The sequence below is a fragment of the Narcine bancroftii genome, chromosome 2 (genome assembly GCF_036971445.1).
Source record: "Narcine bancroftii isolate sNarBan1 chromosome 2, sNarBan1.hap1, whole genome shotgun sequence".
NCBI lineage: Eukaryota > Metazoa > Chordata > Chondrichthyes > Torpediniformes > Narcinidae > Narcine > Narcine bancroftii.
Genome location: NC_091470.1, coordinates 160,656,290 through 160,678,175, shown reverse-complemented (window position 1 = coordinate 160,678,175; position 21,886 = coordinate 160,656,290).

The following is a 21,886-nucleotide window of genomic DNA, read 5'->3' as shown; positions in this document are numbered from 1 at the left end:
GCCATGGTCTGGGTGAGAGGACGAGGCGTCTGGAGTGCCAGTGGATGGGCAGGCTGTCAGGGTGTAGGGAAGTCCACAGTTGGGGCAGTGGGAGCTCGGATGTGCGGGAGGCCAAGGCCTAGGCAAGTCCACAGTTGGGGCAGTGGGAGCTCAGATGTGCGGGAGGCCAAGGCCTAGGCGGGAATCTGTGATCAGGAGCCCCAGTGGGCAGGCGGACAAAGTCGCATCGGGAGCTCTGGTGGGCGGACAGCCTCAGGCAAAAATAGAGGGGGGGGGATCAACTTTTACACACAAAATCTGGAAAATACCACATCTTTGAACCAACAATAAATGGAGGGGATGGGGGCAACTTTTATATGGTATCCACTTTTACATGGCATCGACTATTACAAGCGTATATGCGGTAAACACCCATCAGGGTATTGAATAAAGGAGATGGCTCTATTTCAATAGGAAAGAAGGATTAAGCTAGAACTGTGCTGTGCCTGGAAGTTGGACCATCCTTGATTGGTGACTAAAGTTGTTCTGATCATTGTCAAGGCATCAAGTTGCCGTGGCATAGAGAGGAAATGTTAGCAGTGGGTGAAGAAGTTTAGGGCAGCGGTAGTCGTGCAAGCCACCTAAGGAAAGGAGATGGTTATGGGAACAGAGAACAGTATGACCGGGGAGGGCAGGACGCCTGTCGGGTGCAGGGGTTACCAAGGACAGGTATGTTGCTTTTACTGGGTATCTGATTATAATTTGGTTATATGTTTTTTTAAAAAAATGCTTGACACCTACTCTGAACATTGTTGTTATTACTCTTTTCCACCTGTTTTTTCTTTACCATGCTGTTTTCTGTGAAGTTTTAAGTTCAAAATGGTGCTGGAGACGGGGACTTTTTTGGGGGGCTCTGTGGATAATGCTCGAGGCAAAGCTTTTCTGCACATGTGACAACAAACTGAACGATCTGTATGGGACAAGAAGGGAAACAGTGGTCCTGAATTCTCATGATGATTCTCTTGATGTGGTCAGGGTCTCGAGCATCAGTTCATGGAGTTCATTATGACCTTGATCTTTGGGACAGGTTTGCAGCATCATGAGGGAGTGTGAATCCTCCCAGAACATTTTACAGTGGAATACAGGTCAATAATTTTCTCTCTCTCTCTCATTCTCTTCTCTTCTCACCTACTTTCTAGCTCTCTCCATTTTCTCCCTCTCCCCCCCCCTCAATCTCCTCTCTCTCCTTCCACTCTTGCCTCTCCCTCCCTCCTTCCCCCTCTCTGGCTCTCTCTCCTTCCCCTCTAACTCTCCTTCCCCTCTCTCACTCTCATTCTTACTCTCACCCCCTTTTCCAACTCGCTCTCCTTCCTCTCTCTTCCCCGCCCCCAACCTTCCACTCTCCTCCTCTCACCCTCTCCTCTCTCTTCCTCCCCTTCCCCTACACGTTTCAATTGATTATTTTTTTTGTGGTGCGTTCCCATTTGTTAAAATTTAGTGGCCAAACAATTAAATTGTAACCTCAATGTAGCACGTTATCTCCTCTACATTCGCTTCCATCTCCAGGGAGGTGGCCGAGCTGCCTGCGTGACTCAGATGGGAATTTTATTATCTCATGAAAATCTAACTATTTACATTGGAAGCCTTAATGCCACGATGAATGGAAGAAGCAGGCATCCACAATCACGAAGTCCTTGCGGTAGACGATTTAAGGTTGTGAGCACTGCTGGGCGAAGAATTTGGACACAAAGTTTGCAGACTGGACAACAGGCTTTAATCAGCTTAAGGCCTCTGTACCTTCCTGGCTCCACGTGCCTGACTAACTCCCAAAATGGGGCTGGCTCGAGTCTTTGTATGGGTCGGTGATTGACAGCGGGAAAGTGGGGCCAGCCTCCCAGGTTGCCTACCTGCAGGTACAGTGGTCACCCCCTGCAGGAGGCCGGTAGGAGTGCGGCCGGTTGTATCACTACAAAGGGTGGGAGGAAACGCATGCAGACACAGGGAGACACAGATGGCGCCGGATTCGAACTCAGGCCACTGGCACTGTAACAGTGTTGCATTAACCGCCATGCTGTTCTATAGTTCTACAATTCATCACAAAATTAAGTCCAGTTTTATCCATTGGGACCCATCCATTGCTCTAATGTCTTTACCTGGAAGCTCTGAACTGCAGAACTCCCTCTGTTTGGCCCTTCCAAACACAGCCCACTGCCACTTTACTTTTTCACCTTGGGATGCTTTCCTTACTTAAAGCGTGGCTGGCCCATCCATCTGGCTTCTGATGCCACACCAATATTTGTTCATTTCAAAAGAGGAAATACAGAGTGATTTTAGTTTTTGGGTTAGGCTCAATTCTGCATTTGGTGCAAAATAAAGGATGTGTGAACGTTGGGAAAAAAATAGGAAATGGTACTATTCTGATGACCGAATATTTTCCCTATGTTTTGTTGCTCTAAAAAGACAGGGACGTACCTGCATCATATGAGATTAAACAAGAAAGCCTGCATGTGCTGGAGAAATTCAGCAGGTAACGTAGCATCCATTGGAAGTAAAGGGCCTGGCCTTGGGAAGGTGCTCAGGCCCTCAAAAAAAAAATAGAATTCAGTAATATATCTTTACATTCATGGACACTACGAGACCAGCTGAGTCTCTCCAGCATTTCTGTGTTTGGACTTTAATCACAGCATCCGCAGACTCTTCACCGAAGTGTTGGTTACCCATTACTTGTCCGTGTCCCGCTGGGTTTCTCTGCCGCGCTTGTGTATTCTACCTGCATCACAAGACTTCTAAATCGACTTAACAGGATTAATTTGTGCACTGAGAGGTAGGGAATGCGACTGCAATGTTGTCCTGGAATGTTTCACACTCAAATCAAGAGGCACTTTTGCATGTCATCCAAATGTGGGACTACTGACTGAACAAAGCTCTTTAAATACTGCCTTGGTATGTTCGACAATTCCTAGCAGCTAAAGGGTTGTAATGATCTCACTTATTTGAATTTTTTTGTATTATGCAGAAATATCAATCTTTTAAAGCCTCTATTTTCCCTGAGACTCATCTCCAAATCCTACTTGAGAAAACTAAGGTCAGGAGGAACAAGTTACATGGTGTCTGTGAAAGCAAATTAGAATCGGGATTTATTATCATGAACAAGTCATTAAATTCGGTGTTTTTGTGGCAGCATCGTTGAGCAAATGTACATATTATAACCATCTTATGACATCACTATAAAATAATCACAGAAAAGTAAGACAGTTTCTTTGGTTCACTGATCATTCAGGAATCTGATGGCAGCGGGGATTAAGCTGTCCTTATGCTGCTGAGTGCACGTCTTTAGGCTCCTGTATCTTTTCCCCAACGGTAGCAGAGTGAAGAGGGCATAGCGTGGGTGGTGGGGGTCCTTGAGGATAGAGGCTGCTTGTTTAAGACACTGCCTCGTGTAGATGTCCTCCATGGAGTGAAGTCTGGTGCCCGTGATGTTGCTGGCCGAGTTAACAACCCTCTGGAGTTTATTCTTGTCCTGAGAGTTGGCGCCTCCATACCAGGCAGTGATGCAACCAGCCAGAATGCTCTCCATGGTATATCTGTCTTCACCAGAATACAAGAACAGAGTCAGGTGAACTTCATTAATTTCACAAGGTCAAAAAAGGGAACACGTTGGCACTCCTCGTTTTCCTTTATTGGCCACCATGGGTTACCTCCACTGTATTGATCTTCTGGGGAAAAAAATCACACAATTTCAGTGCATATGTACATTATACAATGTGTCTGACAATAAACTCATCATTATCAAAGCCTTCACAATGGTTAAGGGAGGGACTCCAGTTTTCTTCCACCGTTCGAAATGACCTGGGGGTGTAGGTTAATTGGGTGTAAATTGGGCAGCGTGGACTCCTGGGTCGAAATAGCCGGTTACCATGCTGCGTGTCTAAATTTAAATTTAAATACAACAACATGGATAGCAAAAGTTTCGAAGGATACAAGTAGGAGCAGGTAAATGGGACAAGTTTAATTTAATCCAGCCCATGCCAATTAACCTACAACCCTGGTATGTTTTGAAGGGTGGGAGGAAACCAGAGCACCCAGAGGAAACCCATTGACACAGGGAAAATGTACAAACTCCTTACAGCGCACAGATTTGAACCCCTTTTGCTGGCACTGTAACAGCGTTGCATCAGCCCCTAACTTGGTCAGCAGCCTGCACAGGTTGTGCTGAAGGGCCTGTTTCCGTTCTCCTGTAACTCTATGACTACAATAGGCCCAATTTCTGAGAAACATAAACTCGCTGTTTCAGCCTCCGATCTTCAGATGAAAGCCATTGCAATCTGTTTGTGGTTGCCACCCGACAGTACCTCCTCAATTTGCATTATTCAGTCACTACCTATCACTCCACCTTGCCCACCCTGTTCTGAAATGCTCATATTCTAACATTTTCCGTTTCTGATGAAAATCATTTTCTCAGTTACTCTGCCATCAGATGCTCTTTTGTCTGTGAGTTGTTCTCATCATTTTCTCTTTCTGCCAATGCGATCACATCAGAAGAGAGAAATGGAGAGAAAAAAAAATAAAGCCAGCCCAGAAATTTGTTTGCCCCAACTATCTAGGCTTCTTCAGCCTAGTGCAGCTACTCTGGGGTATTGCAACAGGATGTGGCGTGGCGGCGTGGGGTGGGCTCGGAGCGTGGAGAAATGAGAGGATGTTTTTTTTGTTTCTTTCTTAAGGTGTTCGAGTCAGTTTTCTTTCAGAGCAAGGAAAGAGATATGGCTATGGGAAAGCAAGTCCTGCTGTAAAACCTGAGTGAGACACCAAAGTCTGCCGGCTTCCAGTGGCCACCCATTTCAATTCTCCATCCCATCCTCCTGCTGACATTGTCTGTCCATGGTCACATGCACTGCCAGAATGAGATCACTGGCAAACTGGAGGAACAGCACCTCATTATCTGACTAGGCAACCCTCCAACCAGGCAACTTTAATATAGACTTCTCTGGCTTTCATTAAACCCTCCACCCCTTCTTCCCCCTGTCGCCTTTCCCTATCTTTCCATCTGTCTCCTTTTGCATTAACATGATAAATTCTGACCTTGTCCCTTATCATATCCAATGAAGCACCTTTTGTTGGTCTGGGTTCCTCCCCCAGCCGGCACTTTCTGAGATTTCCTGATCCAGGCTTATTCCTTGAAGAAGGGCTCAGGTTTGAAATGTCGCCAACGTGTCTTTGCCTCCTATAGATGCTGAGAAGGCCAGCTGAGTTCCTCCAGCATTTTGGCCTGCTGTAAAACTGCCTTGCTGAGAAATCCAACCTGTAGACCCCTCTATAATGCTTGGGATAGAGATACTTTTTGTTTCTTTTATTTGGTCCACAGTTTTAAAGTTGTAATCAGGCAATTCACGTGATTGAAGTGCAGGTTTTGTTCAAGGTTATTTGTATACATTTTGGTTTGCCCATGTAGATCTCTCGTGGAGCCTCCAGGATGATGCAATCACGAAGGCACACCATCGGCTGTACTTAGTGAGGTGTTTGAGGAGATTCGGTATGTTACCGAAGACTCTCAAAAACATCTACAGGAAGAGTATTCTGGCTGATATGGAGATGCTATTGCTCAGGACAAGAAAAAAACTACAGAGGGCTATTAATTCGGCCTGCTATATTGCAATGTTATGGGCCCAGAGGAGCCCAAAACCCAGCAGCAATAGAAATTTACTAAGGCAAATGGTTAATTAAACAAAAGTTGCTTTTAATTATCTTTAAACATGAAAACGGGATCAAACTTTAACTTGATACTATTAACCTAACTTAATTCTAAGCGCACGTGTATGTAATGTGTGTGTAAATTCAGAAAAGTTCTTTGATTCACAGTCCAATCTCACCTCACTCCTCCAAGTTCACTGGTATCAGGCAATTCTTATACAATGCACAGAATTTAACATTTTTGAATCTTCACCAGACTTTGGTGCTTGAAAGGTAAATGGTTACCGCTCAGGAAGGTTCTTGTTTTTTTTTCAGAGAAAGATTTGTTGATTGTTGGACACAAACTGATTCTTTCCGATCAGCCACTTCAGTGTCTTGCCAAAGAAACTTGCCCCATCAGGATTTTCCAGATGATAACCTCTTTCATTCAGGTCACCACAAAGTTCCTTTTTGTTTCCCTTATTTCAAGTGAAACATTATATAGCCAGTCCTCTCCTCTTGTATGGACCGCAAGGGCTTTGAAGAGGCTGAACTGATAACTCATAACCCATTTATGAAATGGGGTTTTTCCACAAGCTTGCCAGCTTGTCCTGTTCCAGTCCCAGCTGCTGCTGCTGAACTATAGGACTGAATTCTCTCTCTCTCTCTCTCTCTCTCTCTCTCTCTCTCTCTCTCTCTCTCTCTCTCTCTCTCTCTCTCTCTCTCTCTCTCTCTCTCTCAGAGAAAAGTCTGTTTGACTCTCACTGCTTGCAAAATTGCATGACCTTCCTAGACCAGCAAACTGCATTCAGACAGACTGCAGCACCGGACCCAGTCTTCTGAGTCCATTCATCTATTGCTTTCCAAAACAATAATCCATTACTCCACAGCATGTCCAATTAACACCAACTTGTGAAGTCCTTATAGGCATTCTTAAAAGTTTTTGCAAAGGCAGAGCCTGGACTGTCTGGCTTGAGCAGAGCTCTGGCATTTGAAATGAGATCAGTTTTGAAGTGTTTGTGGTAGGTTTTTTAGTGTAGATCGCATCCAATGTTTCTCCTTTAAAACATATCTATACATAATATCTGTCACAACAGGTGCCAGACTTCACTCCATCAAGGACACCTACAGGAGGCGGTTTCTTAAAAAAGCAGCCTCAATCCTTAAGGACCTCCACCACCCAGGCCCTGCCCTCTTCACTCTGCTACCATCGGGGGAAAAAGGTTCAGCGGTACAAGGACAGCTTCTTACCTGCTACCATCTGATTCCTGAATGATCAATAAACCATTGTTTACACTGTGATGCTACCAACAAACAACAAATTTTGTGACTTGTTCATGACAATAAATTCTGATTCTGATAGATATTACAGCTCTTTGTATACATCCTTCCCCCAGTTCAGGGCACCATAGTATTTGGGATATTTGGTTTCACAGGTGTTTGTGATTACTCAGATATGTTTAATTGTGCAGGTCTAAGAGAGATAGACTTGCTTCTCAGCTTTTGATCACCTTTGGAGTCTATAGTTGATGTTTTTCAACATGAGGACGAGAATTGTGCCCTAATGAAAGTCAAAGAAGCCATTATGAGGCTGAAAATCAAGAATAAAACAGTAAGAGACCACCCAAACCTTAAGATGACCAAATTCAGTCATTTGGAACATTATTAAAAATAAAGAACTTGCTTGTGAGCTCAGTGATTGCAAAGGGACTGCCTCTGGTGACGACAGAAGAGTTCTCATTACAATGAAAAAAAGTCCACAAACACCTGCCCGACAGGTTAGAAAAGTTCTTCAGGAGGCAGGAGGATACACTGCGAGATGCAAGCCACTAATTAGCCCCAGAAAGGATGGCCAGATTACAGTATATAAAAGAGCCTGCAGAAATCTGGTAAAAGGTCTTGTGGATAGATGAGATCCAGATGAACCTGTATCAGAATGATGGGAAGAGCAAAGTGTGGAGGTGCAAAGGAACTGCCCATGATCCAAAGCATAACCACCTCATCTGTGAAACATGGTGGTGAGGTTGTTGAGGCCTGAGCATGTATGACCTTCCACAAGTGCTTATCTTCACTGAATCTTCAACTGCTGAGGGGAGTAGTCGAAATGAATTTTGAGGTGGATAGAAACATATTATCTGCTTAAGTTTGATCAAATGCCTGCAAACTCATTGGATGGCGATTTATCCCACAGAAGGAAAATGATCCAAAAAACACACTGCTAAAAACTGGAAAATTCTTGAATGGCCAAGTCAGTCACCCGATCTGAATCTAACTGAGCAGGCCTTCCATATGCTGAAGAGAATAAGCCCCCTAAACAAGCAGGAGCTGAAGGCAGTAGAGGCCTGCCAGAGCATCACCAGAGAAGATACTCAGCCCCTGGTGAGGTCTCTGAATCACAGATTTCAAGCAGATATTGCATGCAAGGGATATGCGACGAAGTACTAAATGTGGCTACTTTAATATACACACCATCACTTTGTCCCAAATATTATAATGCCCTGAAATGAGGGGACGATGTATAAATAAAATGCCGTAATTTCTACCTGGTCAAATCAAAGTGTACGGAAACAGCCTTGAATAAAATCTGGAATGTGCACTTCAACTACATGTGAGTTGTTTGATTACAAACTGTAGAACACAGGGGCAAATAAAGGAAAAGGTGTCTTTGTTCCAAACATTATGTATGTTCTGCTCTGATCCTATGAGGATTATCTGTGATGGAACCATGATTTAGGACTTCAGGCTGATGGCTCTGTTCTCAGTAGCAGGTAGAGCCATATGGGTATTCTAGCACCAACGATCCAGGTTCAGATCGGGCGCTGTCCGTAAGGTGATTGTACGCTCTCCCAGTGTCTGTGCGGGATTCCTCTGGGTGCTCCGGTTTCCTCCCACCCTGCGAAGCGTCCGGAGGTGGAGGGGGGTGGGGTTTGCAGGTTAATTGAGGCTTTTGGGCGACTGCCTCGTGGGCCGAAAAGGCCCACTATCATTCTGTATGTCTAAATTTAAAAAACAATAAATAAATTTGAGATTTAGTCCGCAGATCTTGAAACTCAAGGTCAAAGTTTCCCACATGCCTTAATATGTGCCCATGTTCAGATTTATAAACTTCTTTAATTCCCTACCAGGTGGCATTTTATAGATGCACTTTATAGTATTTTATAGCATTTTATAGTACATTTGAAATACCAACAATTATTTCAAAAATTTATTTTTTAAGCCTTACCTTTCTTCCTTTCAGATTATCTCTTCTTCAAACAGTGGGGTGCTTCATGTTTTCAATGGGTGACTTTTTAAAAAAATAAATGACCGAGTTTGTTTGATTAAACCCACCCCCCCCCCCCCACCCCCACCCCGACCATCAGCTATGCCATTTTTCTGATTGATGATCAAGTAACGGCAATCGTATTGAAATAAGATGTGAAAGAACAAGCCATGATACAAAAAAAACCACACCAGACACTAATTTTGTTAACATCGCTCTCTCAAGTTGAAACAGAAATCTAAGTGGGAAATACTGAACAGTGGAAACGATATCAAAATCAGAAGATATTGCAATAGGATCAATTTTAAAATGTTGCAAGTCATAAGTGTCTATTCTTCATGTTTGTTTTCCTTTCACTCAATTTAGTCTGTCTCTTTAACTAAAGAGGAGTTAACCACATTCCTGTGTGGTTTTGTGACTGATATTCATCAAAAACAAAATACGATTTCTTTCCTTTGATCATAGTCAGCAAAAAGATGTTGAAAATTTGAAATTAAACCAGAGAATGGTGGAAAAATTTAACTGGTGAGGCAGCCAGTTCAGGCAAAAAAGAAACAAGGGTTTCGGATGAAACTGCCCCCCCCTCACCCGCCCCACCTTTGTTTGAGCGAAATGAGGTTCATTTCATGATACGGTAAATGGTAGTGCTAGGGGAGGGTGGGTGAAGTGGAGGGACTAAACGCCCAGTTCCCTGTAAGTGGTGACGCTGCCCTTCGTTGGCCAGCACATTGATCACAGGAGATGGGATGTTGTGTTATTAGATACTGCTGCAGCCAGATTTGGAAAACCATGTGCGGTTCTCACAGTGTCGCAATAAGAAGAATGCCAGTCAACTGAAAAGGATGCATAAAAGATTGACGAGGATGTTACGGGGCCTGGAAGTCTTGATTTGTAAGAAAAGGCTGGGTGGGTTGGGATGTTTTCCTCTGGGGTGTAGGATGACTTTATTGAGGTATGGAAAATCACTAGAAGCACCAATAAATCACTATTTTCCCCAGAAACTGAAAGTAGAGGGCAGAGGTTTAAAGTGAAGAAAGAATGTTTTGAAAGGGTCCTGAGGGGCAACTGTTTCACACAGAGGGTGACAAGCTGCAATCCCCTTAAATTGGTGTGTCAGCGACCCGTGTTTAAAGCCAGGCTGGGTCAGATCGGAACATGAACTAAGAAAAGACAGTTCATTGCGACCTTTTACATAGGGGCCCGGCATCCCGGGGCAAAAGTAGATGGGACCTGCAGCGTTGGCATCCAGGGAAGGTGGGTAAGCCTTTTATGTAGGAGCTGATGCGAAACACATTGGCTCTGATACTACTTTCTTGTTTGCACGTGTACAGTTTTTTTGCTCTGCCAATAAGTGGTAACTCTGCTGTGCCGCAGGAAAAAAGAATCTCAGGGTTGTATGTGATGTCATGTATGTACGTTGATAATAAATCTGAAATCTGGCCACCTGATCCAATTTGCAGTGAGTGTCTTGGGTGCACTGTAAACTTCAGTGCCTGTTGGCGCTGTGGCGTACCCGTGATTTATGTTCACTCATTGACTTTCATAGATAAGGCTGAAGAATACTTTGTCCTGTCGAGATGCAAGAGGTTGCTGACAGCCAATATCAAGAGCTCTGCATTTACTGGAGCATGTGTTTACTACAGAAGTTGCTGCGGTTTAACACAGCAGTGATGGTGAGCGCTGGCACTTCCACTTTCATTACAGTTGCAGTGTCCTGGTCATTGTCTGTATCATGTGCCGTCTCTCTAACCAGTGACAGCTTTGCCTTCTTCAGGTGTTCGTAGTTGGATGTTGAGGAGTTTTATGGAGCATCCATCTGTGTGTTGTCAGACTTGCTGCGCAGGATTGTAGTACAGGCCCCTCTCCTGGTTATTCAGTGCAACAGCAGCAGGAGAATGAATGTTGGTATCTACACCTACCTAACCATGTTGTATTAATACTATGCTTCCACAGTCAAATTCCTCACATCCTTACACTGCCCGGAGAAGTTCACACACATGGCTCCTACCAACTTGGGGGAGAAACTTGGCCACTGCATTGACCTCAGTGGCTGTGCCTGATGGGAAGAAAGTCAGATCAAAGCCATGTCCATTCATTAGAATAGCAACTCTTCCATTCCCAAAATCAAGAAGCACACCCCATTCTCCCACTGGCACAAGACCACTTGGTAATGGAGTTGCGTCCGATTTTGATTGCACCTGCACTGGTTCATCTTTGCATCATGTTTTCCTGTACAAAATCCTGCGGCTATTGTACTGTGTTGAATATAGTCGACCAGCTGCATTCACTGGCCTGTTGGTGTACAGTCTCATGGGTACAAATCGTAGGCCTCTTTTCAGGCACAGTCTTCTGGCAGCAACTACTGGAGCACACACAAAATGGTGGAGGCTCTCAACGGGTCAGACAGCACCCCTAAGAAGGTAATTAAAGGTGATGGGCAGGTCTCAAGGGTGGGGGCCAGTACCCTTCCTTTCTTTCCATCATCATTCTATCAAGAATGATTCCTGGATTGAAGGAACAATCAGAGGAGGAACATTTGACACTTCTTGGACTGCACTCCATGGAGTTCAGAAGAATGGGGGGTGGGGGAGGGGGACCACATAGAAGCATTTTGCATGTTGAAGGGCACAGACAGAGTGGATGTGGCAAAGTTGTTTCCCACATTAGGGGAGTCTAGAACAAGAGGGCACAACCTCAGGAATGAAGGGCCCCCATTTAAATCAGAGATGCGGAGGAATTTTGTAGCACATCTGAAATTTGCAACCATGGGCAGATGTGGGTGGCAGAGATTGATAGGTATCAGAATATCCAGAGTCTCAACAGTTATGGGGAGAAGGCAGGCCTGAGTGGGAGAACATGATGGAATGGCAGAGCAGATCTGATGGACCAGCTGGCCTACTGCCCCTATATCTTACTGTCATATTTACTGCCCTCTCCCATCAGAGTGCATCTTCCTTAGCCCTGCCTCTTCCAAGCTTCTTGCACTATTCCCATTTCTTTCCACACCCGTATTCGCCCATCATCTGCTCCTCTCCCTCCTGCCCTTTTTATTTGGCAGTCCTGACGAAGGGTATCAGCCCACAACATCCACTATCTATGACCATCCATGGAGGCTGCCTGGTCCGCTGAGTTCCTCCAGCATTTAGTGTGTTGCTCCAGCCTTCCGAGCATCTGCGGTCTCTCTTGTTTGCTGCGGCGATCGTTGGCTCGCTGATGCAATAATCTTGCAGCTGCAATTCCCTCCTCATAGTTGGGACACAGACACACGTGCAACATTGTTGATATACACATTTTTGCACTCGTTATTGGCTCCTTGGCCCAGGGCACAATTGGGAAGCTGCCGATTATCCTTGTACGAATCTGCATTCGGTTAATTAGCGTGTTTTTTTTTGGACAAAAGAGCTACATTGCTTCAGAGGTGATCATTGCTAGAGAGACAGGGACAGACACCAGAGAGAGGGCCACTTAGTTCTGGCACTGCACATTGGAGATGCTGCTGTGTAGATTTGGTGGAGTGACCTTGGAGCTCAGGGAGACAGGTGGCAAAGGCTGGGTTTTGTGTGGTCCTCAAGAATAGGGATGACTTAACTGGGATTAACATTAAAGGAACTGATTAAAGAGAATAGCTCCTCAGAGGTGGAAACAGGAGTGCACGTGTGAGATAAACTTAAAAGGTTGTTTCTGGAGTGACGTCAGGAGTCATTTCTTCAAACAGAGTGAAGATCTGTTGGGGTCTTCCCTAAAAGGCAGTGAAACTGCGGTCAAATCCGGCAAGGTTGTTCAGGAACCAGGCTGGGCAAATGGAGAGATGAGATCAATCTCTCCCATATGGTCCAACATGGCTAGAAAGAGTGAATGGCCTCCTGTTCCTCAGCTCAGCAGAGAAATAGGATTTTGAATCCTCACAAACTCCATGTCTCAGCAATACTGAGCAGAGGATGTCAGATTTATTGGCAGAGCACAAACATGGCATTGCATAAAACCCTGAGATTCTTTATACTGAGGGCGAGGCAGAATTACCACTTATTGGCAGTGTAAAACAAAATGAACTCAATGTATACATGTAAACAAATAAAGAAATGTAAAAAAAAACTGTGCAATACAGAGAGAGAGAGAGAGAGAGAGAGAAGAATAAATAAAGTGTAAAATTAAGAGCCCTTAAATAAGTTTGTTGAGGAGTCTGATGGTGGAGGGGTAGCAGCTGTTCCTGAACCTGATGGTGCGAGTCTTGTGGCGCTGACACTTCTTTCCTGATGGCAGCAGCGAGAATTGAGTGTGGACCTTTGATGGTTGCTGCAATAGTGAATCTATTCACATACTGAGAAGTCTGCCAGCACATAGGATTCACAATTAAACTTGAACAGGAAAACCCACAGGTGCCGTGATTGACATGCAATGTACAAAGTGCTGGAGAAACTCAGCACATTGCTCATAGCAAGTAAAGGTCAAGGCAGGCAGGGGTCTGAATACAAAGGTGAGGAGAAGAGAGGAGCAAGGAAGGGACAGGGGGAAGAGTAGAGGCTCACAGGTAAGAGATCATACAGGTGGAAAGGTAAAAGAGAAAACAGCTGAGACATGATCAGGCGATAGGGTCACTCTGAATGGAGAGGGAAGTGAAGGGGTGGGGAGCTGGTGGAAACAAGACAGGAATAGGGAAAGAAACTCGAGAAGGATCTAACAGAACCTGGAGATGTCAACGTCATTGCCATCTGGTCAGAGCATTCCCAGACAGAGTATTAGGTGCTGTTCCTCCAATTTGGGGGTAGCTTCCATTTGACAGTGCAAGGTGCTGACATGTCTATCCCGAAATGTGGTTGCCCTGGACTTCCTCGGGATGCTGGTGCTACCTGGTGAGTTCCTTCTGCACTTTTGTGCATTCCACTCTTGGCAAAACCAGAATGGCTTATGGGTAGATAGATATTATGTAGATATTGAAACTTGGAAGGGTTCTTCTTTTACAAGTTTCAGTATTACATGTTGCAATATCGATACTTTGCCTAAAATTAGATTACTATCATATTGAGCTCCAGCTGTGTTCATCAACTTCAAATCTCTGTCTTACAAATCCCTGGAGAGCATTCCAAACTGTGCTCGACCCACGAATGTTCTTGAACCTCACTCTGAAGCTCTGTTCTCCAATCTCACTTATTCTGCCTTTCAAATACTCATTTTCTCATGCTATCACTTTCTAGACACGGGGCCAATACTTGCCCGAAGAAAAGTGCTCAGGGATCTTTCAATCCATTTTATAAAAAGATGCATGCTCTGAATTCAGAAGCAAAATGAGATAGAGAGAGAGAGAGGGGGAACGAACAGACTTGCCCCTGCTAGGAAGGTAAAAGATTCTGTACTTGGGAGTATCTACAAGCATGAACACTGTTCCTCATCTAGTAATATTGGACAACAAATATTTTCAAAAGGCTTGCTTCTGGGAAAAAAAAATTGGGGATTGTGATGGACAACTTCAAGCTGAAGACAAAGATCACTTCAGATTTTCTGTATTACATAGGAGGTTGGAGAAAGAATAAATCAACTTTTATTGAATTCAGTGTGTTTAATCACCTAATGATGCTGACACATTGTACTCTGCATCTGATGCCTCTCATGTCAGCATCCAACAATAGTTAGGCGGCATTGACGGCATTGACCATTTTCCATGGTCACAATGTCCTGGTGAAATTTTTTACCATGTTTGTCACTGACTGCATCAAAGTCAGCAGGGAAGAAATCCAAGTGTGAATACAGAAAATGAATTTTCAATTGCATGCTGCCCTTCATGTTTGAAGTAGACTTAAAATATGACAGGTACATACTCTTGACAATAAATCTGAAATCTGAAAAGGCATAGAAGGATTTAAGACAGATGGTAACTGCTCCTCCCAGAGAATAGTTATTCTGTGGAATCCTTCACACAATTAACTCACAGAGGTTGCCTCATTCAATGTTTCAAAGATGCAGATTTCTGAATAGTAGGAGAATTAGGAGTTATGGGGAATGGGCAGGTAAGTCCATGGCCAGATCAGCCAAGATCTAATTCAATGGCAGAATGGGCTCGATGAGCCAGATGACCTACTGTTGTTCCTGTTCTTGCACAGACAAATTGCAAGCAAATGGGATTAGACTATTGGGCCCATTTTGACTCTGTACCACTCTCTGACTGCTTGACCACCATTGCTAGTTTTATTGAGATACAATTATCAGTTTAATTGCAAGTTATTTTTTTTTAATTCAAGAACTTCCAAGATGTACCTATTCATGCCTTGGAACCCAGTTAAAGCTTTGAAACCTCCTCAGAAGACTACAATGAACACAATTACCAGACGTTCTCAACATTAATCCATAGAATTTGGCCACAATGTATTTTCCAACCAGAGCAATTATTTCAGAAACTTAATTTTACAGTACACCATTTTGGGGTCATTTACGGCTCACTTTCTTATTTTATGATTTCATTTCAATGGAATTGAATCGACTGACTTGTGTCTTTTCCAAGTTATCTTTCTTTTTTTTCCTCCCCGGTAATCATATATAGAATCTGGCCACACTGGTTCGGGGTGGGGGGGGGGGGGGGGGGGGGGGGGCGTTTTTCTTTTTGTTTTCTTTCTTTTGTTTCATTTGTTATTATTAATTTTTTTTTTAAATATGCTATCTGGACTATGAATAATGGATGTTTTACAATGTGCATCTGATTCTGATATCTAAATCAACAAAATATTTCAAATGCCAAGAACATTTGTGGTTGAATTCTACATCCTCTTGCACTGAGTTCGATAACTACAACAAAAATATCACACTCAAGTCGATTTTACGATAACTCTTTCTGCCTGGCAAGAGTGGTGGGAGCTAGTTATTTCAATGTCTCTTCATCCTTTGCACTTGAGACCAGATTTTGACACCTGTTGAAGACATCACAAAAGTCATCTTGAAATTTGATTACTTCCAGAAATGAAGATGACAGCAGGGGTGTCGTTCTGTCAGATGGCCAACAGAGAGCGATGTTGTGCAGAATCAGATGGGGAAACTATTCAGGACCCCCCCCCCCCCCACCACCCCCGCTTATGTCCATACTTTGAATTCCTTTCTATAACTGATGGCAACGATGCTTTAATAAAGGTACCATCGAGATAGCATAGAGCATTGAAGCTCTGGAAGATAGGGTGGACTCATTACAGGCATCCACCACTTTACGAAAGTAGAACATTCCTTTGAAACCTTTCATAAGTTTAAAGGGCATAAAGCGAATAGTATTCAAGGCTATTTTCGTATATTTCTTTTGGATAGCACACAGGTTTCTTCGTAAATTTGCATAAAGTAAGTATTTGTAAAGCGAGGTATACCCTGTAGTATTGGCATGGTCCACAGTGGGGAGCGAGGGGCGGCAGGGGCAGCCTGGGCTGCGGTGGGGAGCGAGGGCTCTGAGGGTGGCCTGGGCTGCGGCAGGGAGCGAGGTGAGGCAGGGTTAGCCATGCCTCTGGCGAGGAAGTTAATCCTTCTTTACTTTGTTTTTCTTTGGCTTGGCTTCGCGGATGAAGATTTATGGAGGGGGTAAAAAGTCCACGTCAGCTGCAGGGTCGTTTGTGGCTGACAAGTCCGATGCGGGACAGGCAGACACGGTTGCAGCGGTTGCAGGGGAAAATAGGTTGGTTGGGGTTGGGTGTTGGGTTTTTCCTCCTTTGCCTTTTGTCAGTGAGGTGGGCTCTGCGGTCTTCTTCAAAGGAGGTTGCTGCCCGCCAAACTGTGAGGCGCCAAGATGCACGGTTTGAGGCGTTATCAGCCCACTGGCGGTGGTCAATGTGGCAGGCACCAAGAGATTTCTTTAGGCAGTCCTTGTACCTTTTCTTTGGTGCACCTCTGTCACGGTGGCCAGTGGAGAGCTCGCCATATAACACGATCTTGGGAAGGCGATGGTCCTCCATTCTGGACTGTGCTTGTATATATACCAGGTCTTTTAAACTGCAATTGATTGGGGTGCCACGAATTCCAAGAGCAGGATTCCATGAGCTGAAAAGTATGGGAAGTCCTGATGTAGAAGCTCAAGATTAGAGAGGTGAGAGTGGAACTGGGATGGAGAATTACAGTGACAAAGCTCAGTGACTGGGGAAAGGTACTTGGTCAAGTCTATTTGAGATTCCTTTGTGTAGTTGGGAAATGGAGGGACGAAAGGGCAAATGCTACATCTTGACTCTCATGAGAAGTTCTGGGAAAGAGAAGGGAGCTTGGGGTAATTGCGGAGTGGACCAGCGTATCCCAGATTGGAGAAAAGACAGTGAAGTTCAGCTTATTGCCTATTGAACCACACCTTGTTTAACCCGACTCACTTCCTCCAATTTGATCTCAAAGGTAAGGCAGAGATGTGGCAGAATAGCGTAGAAGATGAGAAAGCAAATATTCCGTGGCCTTGCATTTTGTGAAAATGCAGAAGGAGTGGTTGAGGTGCTGGTCAGCAGTAGGCGAAGTACGTTCTGCACTGAGGCGTGGCCGACTGTGGATTGGCATCCAGGATAAATAAATGGATGGCATTAGGGCATTATAAAGAATGAGTTCACCTTGGAATATGAGAATGGTGATTCAGTGAGAATGGAGGTAAATGATAACAAGGAACATGACACACATGTAGGAATAGTTCACAAGTGACTGTGCTGTTGGACACAGCATTAATTCTGAAGTCAAAGCAGGTTCCTGTAAGGATAACACTGGACAACAAAGATTGCTTCCTGAACACTTTAAGGTATATTTTGTGGATCATGAAAATGACCTTAAAATTTTCCTTTCACATACCATTGTTTAGATATAACCTATTTTTTGTGTGATTTTCCTACTCCAAATGTCCAAAACTATGAAGTTCATCGGGTCGTTGAAAATTCATTTTCTGTATTTGCTCTTGGACTTCTTCCCTGCTGATCTTGGTGCCGTCAGTGACGAACATGGTGAGAGGTTTCACCAGGACATTGTGACCATGGAAAAGTGGATCAGGGCAACTCAAATCCATCAGTGCTGGTCGACTATTGTTGAACACTGACAGGAGAGGCATCAGATGCTGAGTGCAAATTAAAATCAGTGGCAAAGCATTTTTAGGTCAGTTGAACTAATGCAATGTGTCAGCATCATTATGCGATTAAACATAATAAATTCAATAAAAGTTAATTTAATGGTTTTTTTTCAACTTCCAACGTGATAAGGCAAATCTGAAATTATCGTTATGTTCGGCTTGAAGTTGTTTATCATAATCCCCATTTCTTTTCAGGAAGCAAACATTTGTTGTCCAGTGTAATGGAATAATTGTGGGTGTTTTTTTTAATCTTTAGATGGATAAATCAAAGTTACAAACTGGTTTGGAGGATAAATTCATGAACTATTGGAAAAAAATATTTCCCAGAGCAACGTATTATGGACCAATCAGGAATGAAACTATTTTTGATCCTGTTTTATCTGATGAGACATGTTAATAGTAAGGAATCCTTCAGGAAAGTTAGCATTGTATTTTACATTGAGTTTAAGTTTAAATGAAAAGTCTTGAACCCAGATAATGGTAATGAAGGATCAATATTAAAGGTGCTTTGCAAAAGTATATAACAGATAAACAAAAAAATGACTATGAAAACATTTTATACCCTCGATAATTATGTAATCCATTAAATAATATGTTTTATTATTAATTAACGGAATAAAGATGGTCCAATAGTAGATTATAAAAAAAAATTATATTGTCTTCCAAGAAATGGGAGAGCTTCAGAGTTCATCATGAAATTCTAAAAATTGTGAGAAATGTAGGATGTTGAATTCATGGGTCATTAAAATGTAATCGGCAAAAATTATCCGTAAATGGTAGTTTTAAAATTTAGAAAGAAAACAATAGCAAAACCCCAGTTGTAGTAGATCTCGAGCTATGAGCAATCCTGTGCTGTGAGCGATCCACACTTTTCGAAGTATACATTGGTCTTACGGTGAGTAAAATATAATTTTTCCTTTGCTAGTAAGATAAAATTTTAATCAATATCTATTATTGAAAAATGCGCACCAAACATATTAAAGGAGGTGGGCAAAGATCTTCGTGAATAAACAAGTGGTCGTCCTGCGACGACCTTGTTTGGATCCCAGAATATTGACTGATTTTGAGCCCTCTGTAATTATCCACAACCCCAAATCCATCCCTCTTTGGGTGGGGGGGCCTCAGTCTTTATGGGCAATAAGAGAAGGTAAGATTACATAACAGAGGTGATACGTTGACACTCTTACATTTACAGTATATCTAAATGAACTCAGATTTAAAGTGGGCCAGGGTTTGAAAGATGTCCATTTGATTTTAAATGTCTATAGTAATCTGATTAACCTATGGTGAGTTTCAGGAGATCCCCATCTGACGGATAAAATAGCAGGAAATATTACATGGACATAAACAGCGGGATACAAATGTCATCTTTCATCCTCCATTTTCTGCAATTTTAACTTTCTGGACACCCACTCACGAGGAACTGAGATCTGTCCTTTTAATTCCCTTATTTCTCAAAATATTATCTTGTGGTGGTACGCCATTAGGCAGGCGAACCGCACGCACGCACGCGGTGGGGCAGCCAGCCAAAATGACGCCATCAGGGGTTTCCTCCTGACCTTAGCACTGGGCACAGAAACCCGTCCTTGGGGACCCATGTGACGCCCTGGTGACATCAGGGCCTCCCAGCGTGGTTCTCAGCTGGATCCGGGCTGGGAGTATAAGACCAGCCAGGCAGCCTGCAATAAACCAGTTTTACTCACTGAACTCAACCCGTCTGGTTGTGTAATCCTTCAGTTAGCAGTGTAGCAGCTGCTACAATCTACCTATTTAGGGATTAATAGCCAATGAGTGGATAAAAAGGGCTTGTGACCACAACAAGGTTGATGTGAGTTGAGGCTGTGGATATTAATGCCCTGGTACAGACTGAAGAGGTTCCTTCAAAACCTGACAGTATGATGCAAGTTCTTTAATTCTGGACTACGTGTTCTTTGTTTAGAGACGGCAGACATGTGTTTACCTATTTTGGGGATATTTTCTTTCCAAAGATAAAATGTGAATAGGATTTTATTTCCTAAGAAGTAGTGGAAATGGATCTTTATATTTATCTTCTGCCATACCTGGTCAGGGAAGACAACTAATGTTCATAGCATGTAGCCTGTCCATTATTGGAGTCTTTGTCACAATGGTCTAGAGCAGGGGTGGGCAAACTATGGCCCGCAGGTGGATCAGAACACACAATCCAATTTATCTGGCCCAGTGTGTGGCTCCCTGCTCTCCGTGTGTGGATCTCCCTGCCCCGGCTCTGTGCATTGGAGATTCCCCCACCCTCTGCACTGGAGCCCCACCCCCAGCCATCTGCACTAGACTCCCCCCTTCCTTCTGCGATGGATGCACGTCCTCCCCACCCAGTGTGGTGAATATACACCACCCTCCCCCCCACCCCCTGCTGTTTGTTTTGGGGTTAGTTATTTTGTTTTCAATGTGACAAACTTTCCTCCCTTTTGACTTTTAATGACTAATGATTTTTGATGCATTTCCAGATTTGAAGACGCCTTCCCTGACCTGAAATGCATCATCTATTTATTCATTTCATTTATCTATTTGTTTATTTATTTCATTTATGGTAGCATCAATGCAGCCCACTGTTCAACCATGGACCCCACCCCATCCAGTCCACGCATCGTAAAAATTTGCCCACCCCTGGTCTGGAGGGATGTTGAAGGACAGTTTCTTTCCTTCTGATATTGGACTCTTAAATGGACCTCTTATTCATAAAATGATACACAAATGTGGTGGAGAACCTCAGCAGGTCGTGCAGCATCCATAGGAAGTAAAGGGTGGCCATCATACCTGACGAAGGGCCAGGCCTGGACAGTTGGTTGTCTTTTTCTTCCTATAGATGTTGCACGGCCTGCTGAGTTTCTCCACCACGTTTATTTATTGCGCTTGACTCCAGCATTTGCAGATTTGCTTGTTTAACATTAGAAAAATGGAGCTGCCTTGTAGAATTTAACTGTATTTTTCTTTTTAACACTATATCCTGCTTTGTTTTTATCCTTGCACTACCTGTGATACTATGACTTGCCTGGATAGCCTGTAGAACAAAATTGATCATTGTATCTCATGCATATGACATTGTCCATCTCTGCCTGACACCTTGATTCCATCTTATAGTCCCTGATTGGACTCACATTGGATCTATGGCACAGAAACAGGTCGGTCCATTCAGTTTAAACTCAAGCCTTATTCCACACTTCCTCAAGTAAATCTTTATGTGTAACTCTCCACCCCCTTCTGCCTTATCTGCTCATCTACCCTCAGGACATCTATTATGTGCTTCTGTTAACCCTGTAACAGCGGCACTCTCACCATTCTTTGTCCAAAGAAGTTTCTTCCGATTTCCCCATTGGACCTCTTGGGGTCAGCCTTGCATTGACAAGCTCTGCATTTGCTCTTCCTCACAAGAGAAGATATTCCCTCTATATCTACCCTATGGACTCTCACCAAGGTTCAATACAATTTGGCTTCACTCCCTTTCTTAATGTTCATTTCTGAGAAATATAGCCTCAGGTTTGCTTACCTTTCAGACCAACTGACCCGCGGTGCAGCTTGTATTGACTAGTGCATTCGAGCTCCAGATCTGCAGATTCCCAGTAATAAGTGATTGTTCTGAACCTCCTCTCCAATGCCTGGTCTCACATGCTCTTTTACCAATCTTTTATCCTTTCTGCAAGTTAATTATTGACTTCCTGTAATTAGTTAAAGTTCATTTCAATATTGGTTGTCCCACTCAATTTCTGCAAATTTAGAAATGGAGGTTTTGATTACAGGTGCTGTTGTAGGCTTCTGTTATTTTTTTTTTAGTGAGTTATTTTGGGGGGTTGGAACAGGGTGCAAGCATTCATAGATTTCCTAATGGCATATTGAACAGTTCCAGAGGTACCTCAGTCCAAGCTGTAAACAGAATTAATGCTCTCAACTAAAGA